Source organism: Cupressus sempervirens, chromosome 4 (assembly GCF_028749045.1).
Source record: "Cupressus sempervirens isolate cs-2001-9-10 chromosome 4, ASM2874904v1, whole genome shotgun sequence".
In the NCBI taxonomy this organism is placed as follows: domain Eukaryota; kingdom Viridiplantae; phylum Streptophyta; class Pinopsida; order Cupressales; family Cupressaceae; genus Cupressus; species Cupressus sempervirens.
In genome coordinates, this window is record NC_143121.1 from 810,063,055 (window position 1) to 810,085,799 (window position 22,745).

Here is a 22,745-nt window from a genome sequence, read left to right on the forward strand (position 1 = left end):
CTATAGGAGGAGGCATTAGAGTCTAGTACTGAGGTGGTGGCATTAAGGCTTGATGACTAGGTTGGTTATTCCAATTTTTAGGTTGTTGCCACCCTTGTTGAGGTTGTTTCCAATCTTGTTGAGGTTGTTGCCAACCTTTCCAAGGTTTTTATGAGGTTTTTGCCAACCCTACTAAGGTTTTTGCCAACCTTCTTTAGTTTGTTTCCAACCCTACTAAGGTTCTTGTCAACCTTGTTGGTGTTGTTGCCAATTATTATTCCCACTAAAACTAGTATTCTGAGAATTTTTCCATTGATTGTTACTATTATAATTTTGGAGAGGATCTTGTGGAATACCATTTCTTTGATCCCATGGACTTTTTTGAGCAATGTAGAGAACCTCTCCATTTTCATCAATGGCTTTAAACTCAATAGATATTGGCTGTGACTTTAGGATTGCAACAAACTTGCATCTACATTTACTTTTCTTCTCTCTACAATGTAGATAGTGCTCTACTAACATGACATCAGCTTCATCCTTCTTCCTTCTTGCCTACATGGTGTCCAATTATGTATCTACATCATTAATGATTTCTTGTTTGAAATCAGACAGAAGATTGGATAGCTCCATCCTAGATTCTCTTGAACTGCCATTAGACTTATGTGGTAGGTCTCTATGTCCCCTGCTTGACCAAAGAAAGTGATCAAAATCCTATAGCAATGGACTGCTTAATCCAGGATTGGACATCTCAAATGTTTCTAATCCAACTCATTTGGACTCATTTAATTTATCAACCAAGGACATAAACTTGAAATGATTTCTACAAAGTATATGCTTCAAACTTTTCTTAACTTAAGGATTACTCTATGGAAATTCAAACAATTATTTTATAGGAAATCTACACTAAAGATAAGAATCAAATCTATTTCAACAAAGCATGAAAATATAGCTAAGAACTACTTCAACTGCCTATGCTATAGGAACAGTCCACTAATTTTGCTATCAGTGGTTGCAAGAATAGTAGAGTCTAGTCTAGTTCTATGAACTAAAGGTAAATCCTATGCTAACTAATTAGTTCACTCCCTATGTGGGCCTCCACAGAGATGGAAACCTAAACTGATCTTTTTATCCATAAAAATAGTAAATGTACATACTAATAAATAGCAAGATTACATTCAATACTCAAAAACTTCTTCTTTTTACTAAAAACCACTAATTAATTAAAAAGATCCTCTAGAACACAGACTTCCAATTATTTAAGCACAAACTAGGAACAGAATTCCTAGATTTTAGACTCCATTAACTACTAAAATAATAGATGACATTGAATATTACAATAGATGAATTAACCTTGGCACTAAATCGAATAGGAATTTAGGAGCTCACGACCCCTAGATTTCCCACTTTCCTAAAAATAGGTACTAGTTTTTATGGACAAAATGGTTAGTGATGTGGAAGGTCATTAATGAAATCTACCACCGTTTGCTCAAGCTGCTAGCTTTGCTCAGCTGAGTTGATTTCACCTTTAAGTCTACAAAATACTAGTGCCTCCAAAGTAATAACATACATCAAGACTAATTCATAATATGTCATCTAAATTAGTTTACCCTATGTCACATTGTTGCAGGAGAACTACCCAACCTAGCTAAGGAAGGAAAAACATCATTCTCACTATTTTGTAATCAAATGATATATCATTTCATTGCATGTACATTTTAGTCTTGGAAAGTATTTATGCACACATATGTCTAAAATTATCATAAACATCATATTCTTAAACATCAAAGTCTTTAGAAAGTTTGCAAATTCAATTGAAAATGAAATGATAAAATAAACCATATTATGGTCTCATCATCCCCTACCTTTCTTCACAGTGGCCCTTGAATAATTTAGACATATGTTCTTTATGTCAGTCCAACTTTTCTGAGTAATGTCTCCTCCTACTAAAAGGTCTAAGGCCTCAATACATTCATTAGTCACACCATTCAAAAAAAGATTCTTTTGTGATTCCTCATTCAATCGGTGTTGTGTATTATGTTGGAGGTTAAACATGAATGATGCAGAGTAAGCACAAGGAAGCAAGAATCAATCCCAACTTTTACACAACCTCCAACTTAACAAGGATTTTTCAAAGGCTTTGGTTCACTTCCCTTAGTGTATACTCTTATTAAAAAAACTCTCAAATAGGTTTCTAGGCCCAACTCGATAAGCAAGACACAAAACCCAACTACACCCAACTTAGTGCAAACAAGGCTTCCTTCCACAAGATGGCAAAAATGGGGATTTTGGTGTTCTTGGCCTATTTACCACTAAAAAATGCTTCAAAAAAATCAAACTCAACCCAAACAAGGTAAACCATCCAATGGATCTACTCCCAACAACCCACAATTCAAGATGTTGAATTTGACCTAGTAGCCTATTAGGTCTCCTAAATTAGTTTTCAACCAATAAATTCAAAACTCACAAAAGGACCTAGTAAACCAAATACAAATTTAAATACCCTTTTTCAATTGTTGAAAAACTCCAAAGTTTCAAGGTCTCACTCTACTCCAACATGCCTCAACCAATACCAAGCAAACATACCTAATTAGGTACTTTAGGCATGATTTTCAAGGAAATGATAAAGGATGGGTTCATGATGTCAAACCTCAACCACCAGCCTATTCTCCTAACTCAAATAAGGGTATCTTGTTCTTATTCCAAGTCCTCAAACTCCTTTCTTCTCATTATCCATTCAAATTGCATCAAAACAAGGTCAAATACATAGGGATATTTGACCTAGGGCCTGGTCCTAAAAATTAGTAGTACAACCTCTTGTTCCCAAACCTACAAAATATGATAGAGCATACCCCTAACTTTCTCCATACCAAATTGGAAAGAACTCTAATGGTGAGATTCAAGTTAGGGTCATTTCTTTGACCAAACCCTAGTTTTAAGGGTTTCTTATAATAGTGGCCAAAAAAATTGAATAACTTGAACACTGTGATTGATACACACTTGAAACAAAACCCAAAATCTTGCAAATAAACATGGCCAACTGATCAATGCAAAATTTTCATCCCTCAACCATTAGATGTTGTATTGTACAAAAGAAATAAAAAAAATTGTACTAGAACAACAGATTTTTATTGATCAAATAGCAGCTTACAATGCTTTTCTTCATACCTCTTCCTCCTTCAAGTGTTTGAAGCCTTTATAGGCCATTTGGAATAGGTTAAAATAAATTATGGTAGTTGTATCCATTAGGAGTGGTTTTTTTGAAAATTTTTCAACAAATTGGAAAAGTTGCTAAGCAACTTTTTGCAATTTTTGCTTTGTGACCACATTTTCTTGCAAATTGAATTCTAACAACTCCTAGACTACCCTAGAAAACATGAAATAAATAAAAATCCACTTCATTGGACCAAATGATGCCCAAGCTTATAATTGCACCATGGGGTCTTGTATCCATTACAAAAGTGGATGGTCTTAGGGAGATCATTTGATCAATCCCTAGACCTTATTACATTAAAAAAAAAAAACATTTTGATTAGGTGATCTACACCATTCTCCCCTATATAAAAGAAACTCCAGTCTTTGGAGTGTTGTGAAGTGGAATATCAATGTCATAATACTTAAGAGCATTCTCAATCATCCAAGTTGCATTTGTTGTTGTTGGCCGCTTCCACTGTACTAGATACTCATAGTATGTCTTCCTCGTGGTTTGCTTACTAATTCTCTTATCCAAAATAGCTTCCACCATGGGTTTAGGCATAGGTGGGATAGTTTTCTTCAACTCCTCCTTGGAATCTACAAGTGTACCTACATCCACATCATTTGAAGCAGCAGCCTTGAAAGCATACAGGTCAGAAACATTAAAAATAGGAGATAAGTTAATATCAGGGGGCAAATCAATTTGTTAAGCATTGTTGCCACACTTCTTAACTATCTTAAATGGGCCAATCTTTTTCATCTATAGTTTTTTATGCATCTTCTTTGGAAGCCTTGCCTTATTAAGATGGACCATTACCATTTTCCCCACTATGAACTAAAGTTCTTTTCTCCTTTTATCTGCCTACTACTTGTACATGATGGAAGTATCCTGCAACTTGTCTTGCACCTGTTGATGGACTTCTTTCATGACCTCTAAAAAATCCTTAGCCTGTGCACTTCTCCTTTCCATGTCTTTAACATCTCTGAGTTCCAAGGTACCCCTAGGGTGAGTGCCATAAACAACTTGAAAAGGGGTTAGGCTAGTGCTTCTATTAATGGAATCATTAAAGGCAAACTCTACCTAGGGTAAGACACAATCCCATGAGACTCCATGTCACTTGGAAAGAAACCTCAACATGTTTCTTAAGTACCTATTCACTACCTCAGTCTTTCCATTAGATTGAGGGTGATAGACAGAATAAAAACAAGGTCCACCAAAAATGCCCGAAAAACTTAGGATCCCTATTAGATATAATGGACAAGGGTAAACAATTAAGCCTAACATTTTCTTTGAAGAACAAATTGTTGTGGTATCCATAACACATGCCCCATTCCTCAATAGGAATGGGGACGCCCTACCTTTTTTTCAACTCCTGGACTCATAGTTTGGGAGCAAGAGAAGAAACCTTAGTTAGGAATTTTAGAGTCAAAAAACCAAAAAAAATAAAAATTAATTAATTAATTAATTAAAAAAATAAATAAATAAATAAATAATAATTTTTTTTTAAAAAAAAAAGCAAAAATCAAACATGCCACCAAGGGGAGCGCAAGTGCCCCAAAGGTTGCACGCACTCCCAAGCGCTCGTGTGTTGTGCCAAGGAGAGCGTGTGCTCCCCCAAAGGCCGCACGCGTGCACTGCCAAGGGTTGCACATGCCCAAAGTGTGCGCACGCCTAAGCACCACCAAGGGTAGCGCACGCACCACCAAAGGCCGTGCACACATGTGCCAAAGTGCCATAATGCACCAAAAAGGGCCACTTGCGCCATAACATGCCACTATACACACTACGCTCACCACGTCGCATCACTCCTTGCACGCACCACAAACATCACTGCGGTGCACTTTGTCATGTGTGCACCACCAAGCTCACTTTACGTGTGCATCGCACCTCCCATTCACCTGTAATTTTGTTTGAGTGGCTAGTTTTTGGAGTTTTTATTCTAGTGTCATTAGGGTTTTCCTTAACTAAGCATTTTCATCTCTCTGAACTAATGTTTGCTTCTTTTTGTAGGTAAAAAAGGTATCCTTAACTTGTCGGGGTCATAATTTTTTACTCAAAGCTCAGAATTTAGAACCATTTACACCATTGGAAAGAAGAACTAAAGATTTAATTTTAGTCCCTAAAATAGCGAGCCTTCGACTGCCCAATTTTAGGGATCGATGAAAGTTTCAACTTGAAATTTTGAGCAGAAGACCTCTAAAAAAGCCATTTTAAAATGCCTAGAAAATTCGCAAAAAAATATGAAAAAGTTTCAAACATTTGATCATCTAGATCACTTGGTTTCTTGTCGGGAAGGATAGGGTAGTTGGAGAGGAGACAAAGTTTGAAGATACAGAGGTTGGACACATGAAGTGGAACAGGTTCCTCATCTTATGCAGTTATTAATGACAAGATTCAACACAAGTGCCTTGGGATTTTAGATTGAAGAAGCATGAGTGCAAGTTTATGAAAGTGATTGGCTATAAAGAGGGTATAAATCATAAAAAATGGGCAAAGAATATATACAAAAAGTGATCTAAAACCCCATTTGAGCAAAACCCAAAAATTGTTTTCAAAATTGAGAACTTTGATTTTTTGGTGAATTGAGCTTTCGAGGTCCGCAGGTCCATAGGTACGCAGGTCTGCAGCTCCACATTTTTTGAGCTCTACAGGTCTGTAGGTTCACAGCTCTACATTTTTTAAGCTCTGCAAGTCCACAACTCCTCATTTTTTAGCTTTGCAACTCCGCAATTCAAAGGTGCACTGATAGTTGAATGCCAGTTCCAAAAATAGCACTTTCCATGCATCGGGAGCACATTTTGATGGCAAGTTAACTCTAACACATGCCTAGTGAAGGGCCAGCTTCTTTTTTTGATGCCTCCATACACTTCCACTTTGACTGATGGCTTCCTCCTATTTTCTCTCTCATGTTTTCTCTATTTTCAACATATAAAGGGCTCATGCATCCAATTAATGAATAAAATATGGATGGAGTCCCTCTAAGCACCAATTAGATTGTTAGTTTGTATATATTTAGCTTGTTTAAATGTTTTACAAGCATTTTATTGCATCAAGATATCTCTCACTCTCAACACAAATTGAAGAGAGGATTTCTTATAAATACCCCATTGTAAAATGTAAAAAGGGTCGTCGTTATTATGCAATAAAGTTATGGTTTTGGTTCTAGCATTCGGAGTGTAGTTATTCTTGCCTGAATGTGTCATTATTTTGTGATTTTATTCATGAGATTGTGATTGAGCCAAAGGTTTATTGCATTGTTTTTGGATGTGCAATCTTTTAGTTCTGGTGTTTGCTACAGATATATGAATTTCGCTGACATAACGAGCTTGAGAAGAAATCACCCGATTGTGTCTACATAGCTTTTTGTCTCACATGAGTGCACTTTCTATGGCCTTATGATTTGATGAAGAGTGAAACATCATTCAATTTGTTAAAGATTCTCACCGACGATTGCATTGGTGGATTCTAAGAAGCATTGCTGCTATTTTTATTGGTTTCCTGCCAATTTCTTCAAAGGTTTAACTCGTAGCGTGTTGTGTTTTGTAGCTTATGTCCCTTTAGGAATTTCAATTTCAAGTCATTTGATTTCACGTTATTTTTCTTTCAATTTTTTTATTTTCTTTGCTAACCCCCCTGTTAGAGTAGGACCTCATACTAGCTGCATTGTTAGAATTGCATTCATTGAAAAATAGAAAATAAAAAAATATTGTTCGTTTGGTGTGATATTTTGAGACAGCAAATAGATTTCACTTCAATTCCAAGATAAAAGGGTTTTTAGAACCAATAAAGGCCTCCTTTTGAACACTCACATTTATCTTCTACTAAGCGGATTTTGGTACATCGCAAGACAAACACTGAACCTTGGAGTGGATCCTTAAAAAGATTTTCTTTTCAAGAGAGGAATTACACTATGGATTACTGCCATTGACCTCATGCAAAATGAATGCCCAACACAAACCTGCTACATGGGAGGCATAATGAGTGGTCTTGCAAGCTATGAAATGGGCTATTTTAGAAAACCTATCCACAAATACAAAAATGCTATTTTAACCTAATTTAGTCCTTGGAAGTCCAACAACAAAATTTATACTCACTGAATCCCAAGGCTTGTGAGGAATTGGAAGTGGTGTATAGAGTCTTTCACTTAATGTGCCTCCCTTTGCTTGTTGAAAAATTAGACATTCTTCAACAAATCTCCTAACATCAATCTTCAATTTTGGCCAAAAATAAAATCTCCTAACTTGCTCTAGAGTTTTGTCCACTTCAAAATGCCCTACTAGACTACCACAATGTTTTTCCTTTATAATATTCTCCCTAATAGATCCCTTGGGAACATAAAGCTGACCACTCTTAAACAAAAGACCTTCTTGTAGAATGTACTCACCAAATTGAGTATGATACATTTCTCCCATGGATTTGTAGACTTAATATGCTTCCTTGAAATCCTCATCTTGCTCATACATGTCCTTCATTGCATGGATGCCAATGCTCTCCAACTAAACTTCTTGAATTGTCAAATTTCTCCTGCTAAGTGCATCAGCAACCTTGTTAGTTTCTCCTTTTTTATGTTTAATAGTGAAGGTGTAAGCTTGTAGAAATTATATCCACTTCATATGCCTATGGTTTAACTTTTCTTGCCTATTGAAGAAACTTAAGGCATGATTATTAGTATATACAACAAGTTCTTTAGGCAATAGGTAATGCCTCCATTTCCTAAGGGACTAAACCATAGCATAGAGTTCAAGGTCATATGTTGAATATTTTAGTTTGGCCTCATTAAGCTTTTCACTAAAAAAGGCCACAGGCCTACCCTCTTGGCTTATGACACCTCCAATTGCCTTCTTACTAGCATCACACTGAACTATAAACAATTTATAAAATTCAAGGAGCACCAAAATAGGTTGGTCTAAAATCTTCCTTTTCAAGGATTCAAATAAATAATTAGCCTCCTTGGTCCAGGAAAACACACATTTCTTTCCTCCCTTTATGGTATTTATCATAGGAGCACACACACCACTAAAATTTCTTATAAATTTTCTATAAAAACTACACATGCCATGAAAACTCTTTACCTCTAATGGAGTGGTGAGTGGTGGCTAGTTAAGGATGGCTTAAACCTTGGAAGGATCCATTTTTAACTCTCCTACTAATATCACAAACTCCAAGAAGATCAACTGTGTCTACAAAAATGAATATTTCTCCAAGTTTATCATTAGTTTCTCTACATGAATCCTATTCAAAACCAAATCTAGGTGTCTTAAATGTTCATCCCTATCCTTTCTGAATATTAAGATATCATCTAGGTACACAACAACAAACTTGTTCAAGAAAGGTTTTAGGACTTCAGTCAATAGTCTCATAAAGGTGCTAGGTGCATTAGATAAGCCAAAAGGCATCACAAGCCACTCATATAAGCCTTCTAAGGTCTTAAATGACATCTTCCACTCATCTCCACCTCTGATCCCAATTTGATGATATCCACTCTTGAGGTCCATCTTTGAATAGATACTTGCCTTCCCCAAATAGTCAAAGAGGTCTTCTATCCTTGGCATAGGAAACCTATATCTAATGGTTATCCTATTGATTGCTCTAGAATTCGTACACAATCTCCAAGTACCATCCTTTTTAGGGGCTAGGACTGTAGGGGCTGCACATGGGCTTATACTTTTCCTAATCAACCCCTTAGCTAATAACTCTTCAATTTTTTTTGCTATTTCATCATTCTACTCTAGGCTCATCTTGTAGGCTGCTTTATTTGGAAGTATAGCCCCTAGGATGAAGTCTATGCAATGACTGGTGTCTCTTTTAGGTTGTAAGGTCTCTGGTTGGTTGCTTGCAACTATCCCTCTATACATCTCCAACAAGTCTCTTACATCCTTGGTCCCAATATTGACAACCTTGGGTGGATCTTGTGACTACTTGATGGGATGTTTTTGAGGTCTAACTACCAATGCATAGCAAGGTGTATCCATCTCTTCAGTGATCCTCATAAATTCTTTCTCACCTACCAACATCACCCCATTTCCAACAGGGTTCCCCTCATCAGGCAAAGGTGGCATAGTGTATTCATCCCCATTCTTGGTTATAGTATATACATTTTTCTTGCGATCATGTTTGGCACACACATCATATTGCCATGGCCTCCCAAGAAGAAAATGGCATGCATCCATCTCTACCACATCACATAAAACTTTGTCATTATATTCCCCTATCTTTAACTCCACCCACACTTGCCCATTTATGAGTTTTTTTTTTTCCTTTTTCAACCATGACACCTTATAGGGGTAAGGGTGAGGTCTTGTAGTTAGTTTCAACTTATCTACCATCTTCTTAGAGGCAACATTATTAGAAGAACCAAAATCCACTATAACCTTGTAGAATTTTTTATTAACCCTGCATAAAGTTCTAAATAGTGACTTCCTTTGAGGTGGTTCTATAGTTCTAGGGGATCTTACCATAGTTCTTTGCATCATTAAGGACTCACCATGTTCTAGAAGTGCAAGCCTAGAAGTGGCAGATTAGTAAGAAGTAACACTCTGACTATCAATTGGATTCTCTTATCCCCTTGGTTGTTCTTTTTAGGGCATCTAATGGACTGATGTCCTACTTGATTACAAGTGAAGCACTTTCCTATGAGCACACTAGGCCCCCTTCCACTAGTCCTTCCTCTACAATTAGATCTTCTACCCCTAAATGTTTCTCTATTTGTAGACTCCCCTTCAGCATTTGAACCACTAGACTCCTCTTGACTTTTATTGAAGGATCCCCTTCCATGGAACCTACCTCTACCCCTATTGTTGTTTCCTCTACCCCTATTTCTTGTATCCCCTTTTCTTTTATGTTGTTCCTCAATTTGTAAAGCCATATTAAAATATTGATGTACTGAACCAAGATAATCAATGTCAATTCATCTGGAATGCTATAAGTTAAACCATTTACATAACTTGCAAGTTTTTTCTTCTCAGTCTCATACACCTTGGCTCTGAGGGTCAAATTGTGGAATTATTGTATGTAGGTGTTGACATCCAAGTCCCTTTGCCTGAGATTCTGCAACTTTTTGTGTACCAACACCTCATAGTCTTTAGGTATGAACTACTTCCTAATTTATGCCTTCAGTTTCTTCCAAGTGGCAATCTACTACTTGTTCTCATCCAACCTTTCATTTTGCAAAAAGTTCCACCAACTCAAGGTAGGGCCTTTGAGTTTGGCCTTGGTAATCTTAACCTTCTAATTTGTAGGGGTCTTGTCACATTCAAAATGATTGTATAAGGCTTCAACCCAATCCATACATTCATCAAGGTCCAACTTATGGTAAAAAGTGAGTAAGTCCCCTTCTCCTTTCTTTCCAACCCTCTCCAATATAGCAAGGAAGGGCCTCTAATTTGTAGGAATGTTCTCTTGTTCTTCATTCCCTTCTATCTCCTCAGGTTTTGATTCATCATCACTCCCTTTCCTCATTTTATTCTTGATTCTATCCAACTCCCTCTTCATAGTCCGATTCTCTTCCCGAACTACTCTACTTTCAACCATTTTCTCCTTGACTAGCTTGGCTAGTTCCACATTTGTTATCCTTAAGGGGATCTCCCTTTCAAGTTCTTCTCCTCCATCAGACATGGTGTCACAACAAAATCAAAGTGGCTCTAATACCACTTGATGCAGAGTACACACAAGGAAGCAAGAATCAATTCATACTTCTACACAACCTCCAACTTCACAAGGATTGTTCAAAGGCTTTGGTTCACTTCCCTTACTTTATACTCTTATTAAAAAAACTCTCAAATAGGTTTCTAGGCCCAACTCCACAAGAAAGATACAAAACCCAACTACACCCAACTTAGTGCAAACAAGGCTTCCTTCCACAAGATGGCAAAAATGGGGATTTTGGTGTTCTTGGTCTATTTACCACCAACAAAGGCTTGAAACAACTCAAACTCAACCCAAACAAGGTAAGCCATCTAATGGATCCACTCCCAACAACACACAATTCAAGATGTTGAATTTGACGTAGTAGCCCATTAGGTTTCCTAAATTAGTTTTCCACCAATAACTTCAAAACTCACCAAAGGACCTGGTAAACCAAATGCAGATTTAAATACCCTTTTTCAAGAGCTAACAAACTCCAAAGTTTGAAGGTCTCACTCCACTCCAACATGCCTCAACCAATACCAAGTACACATGCCTAATTAGCTACTTTAGGCATGGTTTTCAGGGCAACTGATAAAGGATGGTTTCATGAAGTCAAACCTCCACTACCAAGATGTTCTCTCCTAACTCAAATAAGGGTATCTTGTTCTAATGCAAAGTCCTCAAACTCCTTTCTTCTCATTATCCATTCAAATTGCATCAAAACAAGGTCAAATACATAGGGATATTTGACCTAGGGCTTGCTCCTAAAAATAAATTTTGCAACCTCCTATTTCTAATCCTACAAAATATGATAGAGCATACCCCTAACTTTCTCTATACCAAATTGGAAAGAATTCCAACAATGGATATTCAAGTTAGGGTCATTTCTTTGACCAAACCCTGGTTTTAAGGGTTTCTTAGAGTAGTGGGCAAAAAAATTGAATAATTTGAACACTTTGATTGATACAAAGTTTTGAAAAAAACAAAATCTTGCAAATAAATAGGGCCAACTGATCAATGTAAAATTTTCACCCCTCAACCATCAAATGTCGTACTATACAAAAGAAATCAAAAAAATTGTACTAGAACAATAGATATTTCTTGATCAAAGAGCAGGTTACAATGCTTTCTTCATACCTCTTCCTCCTTTGGGTGTTTGGAGACTTTATAGGCCATTTGGAATAGGTTAAACTACCTTATGGTAGTTGTAGCCATTGGGAGTGGTTTGTTTGAAAAGTTGTCAACAAATTGCAAAAGTTACTAAGCAACTTTTTGCAATTTTTGCAATTTTTGTTTTGTTACCACATTTTCTTACAAATTGAATTCTAACAACTCTTATAGGTTCTCCTAATGCTCTAAACACCTAGACTACCCTAGAAAACATGAAATAAATCAAAATCCACTTCATTGGATGAAATGATGACTAGGCTTATAATTGTACCATGGGGTCTCGTATCCATTACAAAAGTGGATGGTCTTAGGGAGATAATTTGATCAATCCCTAGACCTTATTACATTAAGGAAATAAAACATTCTTATTAGTTTCTCTACACCAATGAACCTTGAGATATAATCCTCTAGGGTTTCTTCTTCCTTTTGGGACATGTTAAAAAGTCATCCCCTTTCAAATCCCAACCCCTATAATATTCTTTATACTTCAATAGAAGTAGATTACTCGTTGTAGGCCAATCTTGTACAATGTTGGCATCTAACCCCATGAACTATCTTAGAGTAGCTTATTTTAGAGTAGAGGGGAACAACTTTAGGTTGTGAGCATCATTTGTATAGTCATAACTTCTACAAAGTATGTCAAACTCAAAGAGGAAGGTTTCAAGATCTTTTATAACTAGGTCATAAAATTTGGGAAGCATAGTAGAAGGTATGTTCTTCAAATTTTGGTTACCTTTTTGAGTGAGAATAGGGAAAGGAAATGTAGGGTGAGATTGAGGTTGAGCCATTCTTTGAGTAGGACCTCACACTAGTGGTCAATAGATGAAAAGGGCAAGTGGGTTGTCTTGGTATTCAGGTTTAGCAAAAAGATCATTCAAATGCAATAATACTTTAGAGGATGAGGGTATTCATTCTTGAGCAACAACAAATGGATTTTAAAAGGGTTCTTCATCTTTGTGTGCACTATGAGGTTCTTGAAGCTCAGGATTAAAAATATCGTTTGGATCATTACATGGAAGAAATCTCCCAAGGAGATCTCTCCTTCTATGCATAAAATTCTTTAAGACTAAGTTCTAGAATATTAGAACTGGAAATGCAACTACTAAGATACGTTTAAATTAACACCATGCCTAACAATGGCACCAAATAATGGTTAGCCAAATAATTGTATCAAAAAATTAGAGCAATGGACTACCTATTTAGGATTGGACACCCTAATTGGTTTCTAATTAATTATTCAGTCTCATTCAATTATTGACAAGGATGTAAACTTGGAATGGCATTTGTAAATTATCTGTTTTAAACTCACTCAATCTAAGACTAACCTAAGGAATTCAAATGCTTGATCTTTAGGAAAACTAAAACAGAACCAATAAATGAAATTACTCTAACAAAGGATGTAATCATAGATAAAAGCTACTCTAACTCTCTATGCTATGAGAACAGTTCGCTAATTCTATTATCAATGGCTGCAAGAGCAACAAATTTCTAACTCACTTAGAAATAAACAAGGAAATGAAATCTACTCTTAACAGAATAGTTCACTTACCAAGTGGGCCCCTTGGATGAGTGAACAAGAATTACAATCAAGATAAGAGATATAAACTTGAATTGTGCATTCTATCCATTCATAGAGAAAGATTACACTTGATTGAAAAATAGTATCACAGTAGTGCTTCTATGAAAATCAACTCATTTTACTTCTTTGACTTCTCTCAAAGTTACAATAGTCATTATTTTAAGGGAAACTACAACTACTTCCTAAAACTAAGACCCCTCCATTAATGAGGATCAATTACATACTCATTGTTGCCTCACTTTTCACCCTATAACCATTTTGAAAAAGTGGAAAACTTTGTGTCTTAGTTAAGCCTAGTTATGTCCGAGTCTAGTTTTAATTCCCCTTAGGTGAAAAGAGTGTCCATCAAATTTTCCATCTTTCCCTTCTCCCACATTTCATGGTCAAGTGGTTTTCCTTGCTGTTGTGAGTTTATGGCTAGCTTAGTACCTAATTTGATGGGGATTCTTACAACATGCCAAAGTTATTCACAAATTTGGGCGTGTTCATGGTTTATCATGCTTGCAATGAAAGAAGGAAGCTTGTGAAAAATTGAGCATCAACTTCTCCTCGGTAGGTTTTCTACCCATGAAGGCAATTTTTTGTGAAGAGCAATAAATGATGTTTATGGGCCTATATAAGAATATAATCAGCTATTTAATGGAAAATCGCTATTTTTGTTACAATATTCTACCTTGGGAAACATTCAGGATTCAACGCAATGCTCAGAATCATCTTAAGCGACAAACTAAAAAATGACTTCTCCTTGGCAGGCTTTTGACCCATGAAGTCCATTTTTTGCAAAAGGCAATTGTAAAGGAAAGAAATAAGGAAGTGGGCCCCTTTTTTGACTTTCATGGTCCTTTCAAGATTTTCCAATAAAGTTAAAAGGAAAGCTTGGGTGAAAAAATGAGAATCGTCTTCTCCTCAATGAGTTTTCAACCCATGAGGATGATTTTCTGAATTCAAGAGAAAATCAACTTTTTAGCAAATTGGACCCATGAATTACACACAAAACATCTTAAGATGATAATGGAAACAATATAACCATTACAGGAAAGGTATATTGACCAAAATTCAATTGGGTGGATATTTCCTTACGAGGTACTATGTTCATAATTCTCTAAAACTTAATGGAAAATAGAAAAGTAAGTATGAAAAAAAGGAAAGTTAGCATTGGGCCAATAGAAATAATGAAAAGACATTGAAATATCCATTAAAGCTCCTAAATTTACTTTTTCAAAGGGATTTATCCTTTAATTCATTCATGTGGCATGAATCATGAAGATCAACAGATGAATTGAGACTCCTATATAGATGGAAACATAACAGTTATTCAAACTACTACTTTTTCTTAAACTATTATTCTATTAAATTGCACAATTCATTCAAATAGTTTGTATTTGTAAATTCAATATCTTGTTCTTCATCTACATTTGAAATTTCAATTTACTTCACTCTCAGACAAAATGGCAACTAGATTTGTAAGGTTTGATAGTCTCAATGGAATCAACTCCACATTGCAAAATTTCATAGATACTTCACTTCATTTTTATGATATGCAAGATTTCCAAAGGAGGCTAAAGTCAAAGCCAATTCATCCCATAATTGAGAAGCTCTAAGGAAGTGGACTAGTAGAGGTAGCTAGTTTCTATGTGGTAGGCCAAGCTCTAGAATTGATTTATGGATGCATAAATCACTATAATCTGGATACCAGATAGATTGTGTTACCTAATCATACAATATTAATCTCCATTAGTAGGAAAAATATGGTTAATTTCCTCCGAGTTCCAAAATAGGAGGAGTTTTCAGACTTGATAGTAGGAGGGGCAGTCTCTAAGTTCCCCACAAAGAAGATGTTGTGGAAGAAAGAAATTATGCAATCCTAGTTTCAAAAGTTGCAGAGCTCCAAGAGTAAGTCCCCAAAACTCTATTTGGTACTAACCTCAAGCCTGAGATTGTAGACATTTTGGTTCTCCTACATAGACTAAAAGGTGAGGTAGAGGCTCTAAATTTCATTGAACAATATTTCTTTCTAGAGCAAGTTATTTGTTCACATATGCAATATATTGATTGGGCTCATGAGGTAAGTGAAAATCTTTCTAGATCTCTTAGCACTGTGAAGTTCAACAACACTTTCTATATGTCTTTCTTTATGATTTACATGCTAGCACCTCTACAATTATGGCTAGGCCTTCCAAGAATAGAAAAATTTCTTGATGATGTGAAGTGTTATGAGTTTTATCCATGTTTGCAATTGTAAAATAATTATGTAGAGTATGTCAAAGTTAATGACTCATTCACAATGAGAATTTTTAGGGAACTCCAAGGATGCTCGAAGAGGAGATTTAGTCTAGAGGCAATGGTAGCTATAGTTAGTTTGGAAGCTATTTTATCTAATTCTCATCTTTCTCATATTTATGTCTTATAGCTTTCAATGGATTCCCCTTGAAGCTACCCAGGTATCTGAGCGACCTGATCATGCTGATAGAGATCATGAGGTAGGCAATCCAAGTGAATGTGCTAAGTGGAAGATTGAAGAAGAAGGGATATGAGTTCCCTATGAAAGTAGGAGCTTATAGTTGTGAGTCCTGTTTTGATGCAAAGAATATGCTTAAAGTGTTTGAGATGAAATACAAATTAGAGATGTATGAAGTCCTAAAACCTATGTTTGATCTGAATGGATATGCTATGGATGTGTTGCATATTGGGAATGTGATCAAACACATTACCACTATTGAAGACTATTGGACAGATTGTAAAGATGAATTTGAAAGTTGACATCGTGTTTTTGCCAGGCTCATAATGGAGCAACTAAAAACATATAATATTAATCTTAATGTTGAAGGATTGAGAATGATGGGAAAAATATTTATAGTAATCCATATTTGACTAAGTTAAGGAACACTCCTATCAATTCAAAGCCTAAGGAGAATGTTGAGGAATATTTAGACACTATGATGGCCTAAATCATCAAAAGAATCGGGAAGTGGGTCAAATGGATAGCCAAAAGAAGTCAGAGTAAAGGCACAACCACTCAAGCTTCTCTAGAAGCTACAACTCCCTTTTCCTCTAAAAGTGTTACACTAGGTGTAACACCAACTATCACTCAAGGACTAGCTCAACCTTTGGGAGGAGGTGACCAACCTCTAGACAAGAGAATTCCCATAGCTAAGACTTGTCATGATGGCTCCCTCCTAGTTATTGGAACCCAAACTAGTGTTGAAGAGAAGAAGAAAAAGGAGCCAAAGGATAGTGTTGTTACCTCAGTTCCCTCTCCTCATGTTACACCAATCCCCTCTCCTCATGTTACATCAATTCCCTCTCCTTATGTTACACCAATCACTTCTCCTCATCATAGCCCAATTTTTCTAGTACGTGCTATGCTTTTGCAACCAAGTGGCTCCCCAATACAAATAGTAGATTTGGGAAATGGAAAAATTAGTGGTAGTAAATCTACTAAATCTAATGAGGCAACAAAAAAAACCTCAAAGGTGGAGAAAGGCCAAAGCTCTTCCAAGCTCATTTCTCAGTCCCCAAAGAATCCCTTCTCTTCAACTATGATGACAATCACTCTAGTTAAGAAGAAGATGTTTAGCATATGATCACTTGGGATGGCCTCCAAAGTGATAGGCACTAATTCCTATTTAGAGGATGCTCTAGAGAGAAAGAGAAAAATGAAAGATGAAAGTGTCCCCACCAAGTATACCATATTCCTTGTAGTTCATTCTAGATCTACATTAACCAAGATAAAGAAGCAGAAAACTTTGTCTATACTTAGGGAAGACCGCGAAATAGGGCACCTAAAAATGGAGATAGCCAAGCCCAAAAAAGAAGGAAGAATTGAAGATATGTCTGCTAATGATTTTACTCTGCACTCGGTGGACCTTGGAGAGGCCATACATGACACCAAGGTTGGCTTGTGGAAGTCAACCAATGAAGTAACTAAGGGACAACTGGAAAACCTAAAGTTGTCAAAAGATGGGATGAAGGCTGAGATAGAAGAGTTGAATAGATTCATTAGACAATTAGTCACTCTATTGGCAACTATCTCTGGAGTATTAGTAACAAGAAATCCTACTACTACTGAAGTTCAAGCCCCTATCTCTCAACTTTAGGAAGATAGGCACTTTGGCCGAATTCATAAAGACTAGATTGGGAAGCTCAAATTAGAGGGAGTCACTATTATAGAGAAATTTGGCAATGTTATCTTAAGATTAGAAACAAAGAATGATAACATCTTAGCGAATAGCAATACTCTAGCCAGAGAAAGAACAAAGTGTGAGGATTCTATCTTTCTTATGAAGATGGTCATTCAAATGAAGGGAAAGGAAGTTGTTGAAGCAAAAATATTTCCAAAGGGAGATGAACCTCTATTTGAATGGCTTCAGAGCATGCAGTTCAAGTCAAAAATGATCCTATTAGCATAAAAAGGACTTAAGGAAAGAGAGGATAAAGTGAAGAAGACCTAAGACAGAGGATTTGAACTTATGAAGGGGCTACATAAAAATTCATAGACTAGTGGCCAAGGGAAAGCACTCATTGGGATAAATTTCATGAAGGAGAATTTCTCCAAATTCTTAGATAGTCTAACTAATGTGTCTTCTAGAAATCAAAACAAAGTCACAAAACTCTAGAAACTCAATGGATGAATACACATGGCCATGGAGGAATTACCAAATCAATTGAATGTTTTGAAGGAGTTGGCTAGGGAGCATTCTAAGTGGCTCTTGAGATACACCAATGTACATGTTCCTAGGCATGAAGAGCTAATCCCAATCATAGTTGCTGCTAAGGCCTATAGAACTAAAGCAGAAAAGGGGAAGAAGTCAAAGTGATTCACATTCCACCCCCTTTTCACTTTCTTATGTAATTATTGCAATACAACAAACTGGTTTCTGTCCATTTTTCATTCTTTGAGGAGATGAACCAATTGAACTTCTATTATAGTGGTCATCTCAAAATCCTATATGTATAAAATTAAAAGATTAATAAAAGGTCGGTGAATTTTTAGTGGGAAGTACTTGATGTTGCAGAGTCAATTGAATGGTATTTTGTATCAACTATTTTCTATTCCAATTATGTTAGTTTTTGTTATATGTTTTCTCTTTTGTCTAGATTGAAGCAAGGAAAGAACGAAGTTTCATTCCCCTGTTTCAAGGTAGTGAATGGATGTGACAAGTAGTGTCATTACATGTTCAAAGAGGAATCTCTTAAATGCTTTTCCCTTTAGTCAACGTTTCCTTCTTTGTAGTTCAAATTTTAATTAATTCAGTTCAATATTAGTTGTTATGCTATTAAGCTTTTTGATTTCATAAGATGTGTGGGTTCATAAACTTAATCAATTCTTCAAAAATATTTTTCTACTTGAGTTAGATCTTGTTTTGGTCTAGCTTGGTTTTACCTCTTTTTTTCTCGAGTTAAGAACACACCCCCCATATTAGTTTTATAAATAAAACATAATTCATTGCAAATCTACCATAGGGAGCTATACCTATCAATTTAGAGAAAAGCCAATCTATCCATAAGTAGCTTTTTAACTGTTTGTAATCAAATAGTGTTCATAATTTGGGCATTCAAGAGTTATAGTAAAAAAAGAACCAATCTGTTTACCAACACTTGTAAAGTTCAAAATAGAAACAAAATTAACCATGAATAAATCCTCCAAGAATATAGCAAGTTGTAGAAGCTACATTTGCATGCTACAAAAATAGAAAGCAATAAATGATTTTCCCCTCTTCCAAAGTTCTAGCAATCTGAGATTGGCTTTGACTAATTTAGCACTGAAATATCGATTCTTTAATACCCATGAAAAACACCTGCAAAATAATCAATGTGCACACAACCTTCCATATACGTATATATTCTCATAATCAATATTAGTGAAAAGGTGTAAAGTTCTAATTAACACTCTTTCAAATCCTATGGCTACAAGAGTAAAACTACCCAAAACATATCACAAATAGGGAAATATTTATGAGCATGTATAACTACTTCATTATACTATTTATATCCATGAATTCAAGAAAATATAGCATCTTTAAACTATCCATATTCTTACTTCATGTATTCACACACACACACACACACACACACACACACACACACACACACACAAAAATGATAAGTTCATATGCTTGAAATTATAAAGTCATGACTAATTCCAAAATAAATGTTTGAAAGCAAGATAAAATGAACTCAAAAAAATGGCCTTTTGGAGACCCGTCAGTATGATTCGACAATCACTTTATCTTGTCAAATTCCAAGTAATATCCCATTTCAATTCCTCATAACTCAACCTTTCCTCTAGGTCCTTTTCTTATGTCCTTCTTCACAAATCCTCCTCATCATGATATGGCACTATACTCAAATAGAACTATCTTACCAATAAGTTTTGACATCAATAACAAAATTTTTAAAAATTCCAATTATTATTTCCAACATGCAACTCACTAAAAAATAAATATGTGAATAAATAATCTCTATTAAAAATGATCTTACATTGTATGCCATGAAGTCTAAAAAATATTGTGCAAGAACACCTATGCAATTGCTAGTGTTGTATAAGTGGTATGCATGGGTGAGAAGCAAGAAACTTTTGTCAACATATCAATAGTCAGCAAGATAGCATCATGGTGGTGAGAAGACATCAAAGGACCAACAATTAATTCCATATTAATCACATTCCACTTCCACTCAGGTATCTTGTATGACTATAAGATTCTACCTAGATGGCTATGCTTTGTCTTCACTCTCTAGCACTCTAGGCATCTAGCTACTATATTGGCAATCTATAATTTCATGCATATCCAATGATACTTTCTACATGTAACTTGCTAACCCTAAGATGCACTACATATGGTGTCTGATGAGACTCAAGGATAATAAACTCACAGAAATCACTGGTAGAAGGTACATAAATGCATCCTCTATGATGTAAAATTTCATTATGCTCCAAGGAATAATCAATATACTTTCCTTATGTGAATCTCTAATAATTAACTATCTAATAAACCTCTCCATATAAATTATCCTTAGGCAAATGATATAAAATATGATCTCTCAAATATGTACTAGTAGTCATGGATAGTATCTCATGTTACGTCCTACTCAAAGCATCTAGAACTACATTCTCTTTCTCATTGATGTAATAAAAATCAAAATCACACCCACATAAGAAATTTATCAATCTCCTTTTCCTAATATTAAGGTTTTCCTGAAAAATATATACTACAAACTCGAATGGTCTGAATGAAGCTCAAATTAGTGACCAGAAGAATATCTCTACATCTCACTAAAGCATGAACCACTACTAGGAGCTTTAGGTCCTTAGTAGAATATTTAAGCTTGAAAGTCTTTATTTTCCTACAATTTTATGCTATAACTTGAGCATATTATATAAGGAATGTCCCTATACCATCCAAACAAGCATTTGTGCCAACTACAAAATTCCCTGATGGATCAGGCACTAGAACAACTAGTGCACTAGTAAGAGCTCTCTTGAGATCCTCAAAATCTCTCTCATACTTCTGTATCCACTCAAACTTATTTCTCTTCCTCTAAAGTGATGTGATGGGATTAACCAATCTAGAAAATCCTGCAACAAATTTTTTGTAGTAACTTGCTAATCCCATAAAACTCCTCTCAATGACACTAGTAGGTGCTAGAAAATCTATAATGGCTCTAATATTTGATGGGTCTACTAAGATCCCATTACTAGTAATAACATGACCTAACTAATATAACTTAGGTCTAAAGAAAACACACTTCTTCAAGCTACTATACAATTGAGTTTCTCTCAAAAGATACAATACCTATCTCAAGTGCTCATTGTGCTTGTTCTCAGTACAAGAATAAATCAAAATATCATAAAAGAAAAAAATCACAAACTTATCTAGAAATGCAAAAAAAATCCCATTCATAAGACTTATGAATACAACTAGAGCATTTGTGAGGTTGAATTGTATTACAATGAGCTCATGGTGGCCATACCTCATACAAAAATGCAATCTTGTGGATATCACTCTCCACAATCCTCAATTGATGATAACTCACCTTTATATCTATCTTTGACAAAACATGGGCACCCTATAGCTGATCAAATAGATCATCAATCATAGGAATTTAATATCACTTCTTAAAGGTCACCTTGTTCAGCTACTAATAATCAATAGATAGCCTAAGTGATCCTTCCTTCTTCTTTACAAAAAGTATTGGTACACCCCAAAGTGACACACTAGGACGAATGTACCCCTTCTCTAGGAACTCTTCCAGATAAATCTTGAGCTCATTAAGCTCATTTTTTGTCATCCTATATGGTGCTCTAGATATAATCTTAGCTCCTAGCATGAGATCAAAGTGATTCATGAAAATCAACTACCCTAGGTGGTGGCATACTAGTAAGCTTAGAGGGAAAGACACCCACAAACTCGCACAAGATAGGAAAATAATCTAGTGAAGTATCCCTCTTAGAGTCCTCATATTTTTCACTAATAGTGATGGAAAATAATTGACATCCCTTTTGCATGTACTACTTAAGGTACATAGTAGAAATTATACAAAGAGATACAAGCCTTTGAACAACTAAAATCATTGTGGGATGACTATCCACATACTCCACCCTCTTCTTTCAACAATCCATCTTGGTAATGTGGGAATATAGCTAATCCATGTTAAGAACCACATAATATGTAACTAAAGGGGTAATACAAAGATCAATCATGGTAGTTATGTCTCCAATTTAAATATCATAACCACAGACCAAGGAATTAACTAACACTCTAATAGCTAAGGCTAACTCTACCTCTAAACTAACATTCTATCTAACTACCACTAGCTTGCGATGCTCCACCACAAATGGAGATATAAAAGAGCTATTATCTCTAGAATCAAACATAATAGAAACTCACTACCTCATATCATACTTTCAACCTCAATGACGATGGCCTAGTGCTCTTTCTAGTAGTTATTAGCTACCACAAATACTCTATGAGATCTTCCCATGTCTTCCACTATGAGCTCTGAAACTACCTCTCTCTAAAAACCTAATTCTAAAACCTATGGAAAATATCTTTCTATGTGACCCATGCCACCACAAGTATAGCATTACCCCTAGCTTGAATCTACACATACTAAGAACTAGTCTATTATGCACCTCTAGTCCTACTAGATCCACTTTAACCACCCCTATTGGATTGTTGAATCCTACTTAGCTATGTA